This window comes from Sinocyclocheilus rhinocerous, unplaced genomic scaffold (genome assembly GCF_001515625.1).
Source record: "Sinocyclocheilus rhinocerous isolate Xijiao unplaced genomic scaffold, SAMN03320098_v1.1 scaffold1456, whole genome shotgun sequence".
Lineage (NCBI taxonomy): Eukaryota > Metazoa > Chordata > Actinopteri > Cypriniformes > Cyprinidae > Sinocyclocheilus > Sinocyclocheilus rhinocerous.
In genome coordinates this window covers 85,298-86,753 of record NW_015630970.1, presented here as the reverse complement: position 1 = coordinate 86,753, position 1,456 = coordinate 85,298, and positions in this window count along the sequence as shown.

Sequence of the window (1,456 nt, the reverse complement as noted above, 5' to 3'; positions counted from 1 at the left end):
GTGTGTGTGTGTGTGCGTGTGCGTGCGTGTGTGAAACCACAAAGACATTTCACATGCACATGATTTTTTCTGGTAGTGTAATGACAGTTTACTGTAGATCTCAAACACTTCACCTGAGGGTAAGAGACATTTCAAGCACCTGTAATTTGGCACACAGAGGACAGAGAGTGAATAGACTCTTAAGAGGTTCTTAAGATGAATCACCTTTCTTGACAAATATTTGCATATCAGTTTTGGAAACAAAGACTCTGTTAAGAGGAGGAGTTTAGTTGTCCCAGTGTTTATTAGCAGCTTGAATCTGTCTGGACGATATGTCAAATATTTCTGGCTCACACAGTTAAAATAAAACGTAACAAAAGTGATTTGTGAAATTCTAGAGACAATTCTCGTTCTCTGAGGCTCGACGCTTGACGTCATTGATGCTTTCAGAGCAATAAGTGTTTTAACATCTCCCTGTTGTATTGACAAGCATGCACGGCATTACGAGGACAACATTTGTGAAAATAAAAGCTAATTTTTTTGTCTGCGTTCTGTTTTTGTTTTATATTGTAAGCTTTAGTTGACATGTTACTTAAGACTTGAATCTTTGTCCCAAAGTTACTCTGTGTCAAGCAGGTTTGTTTTTTGGTCAGTACATTGTATATATATATATATATATATATAATATTTTCTAAGTTGTAACTAAAACAAAGATTATGAAAGTATGTTTGACAAAAATAAAATACTATTTCAGTCTATTTACTTCAAAATTTAATGTTTAATTCAATGTATTATTTCCAATTTCTTTGTAATTATTTGTGAAATTTACTAGCAATTTATAAGTGAAAATTGTTGCTAAATAAATCCTACACCAAACTGTTTTAAGTGTAAGTGACAATCTTAAAATTTCAACATTGTTACCATGTAACAAAATTATTGTAACAATAATGGGTAACACTTTATTTTAAGGTGCTTTTGTTACACGTTACATGTACTTACTATTATAATAACAATAAATTATGCATAATTACATGCAAGTAACCCTAAGCCTAAGCCTAACCATATAGTAAGTACATGTAGTTAATTAATATTACTCAGTACTTATATGTATAATTACACTGTAACAATGACACCTTAAAATAAAGTGTAACCCAATAATGTTTTGTTACTGTAACAAAATCATTCAAGTATTTAGCACAGATATTAATGCAAATGCAATGGTTCTCCAGTAAACTATAAAATTAAATCTCTTCTTGATATTAAACTGGTTTCACTGGGCGTGATTTATTTATTCAATCTCAGTAAGGAAATAAATAGATTCACCTTATTCCTCATTCCTGGTCACCACACCCTGCTGAGCCATTGGAAGATGCATGTGAATGGCTCATGCTGCGTGGGAAGCATGTGTGTGCATGCGTGAGTGTGTGTGTGTGTGAGAGTGTGTGTGTGTGTGTGTGTGTGTGTGTGTGTGTGTGTG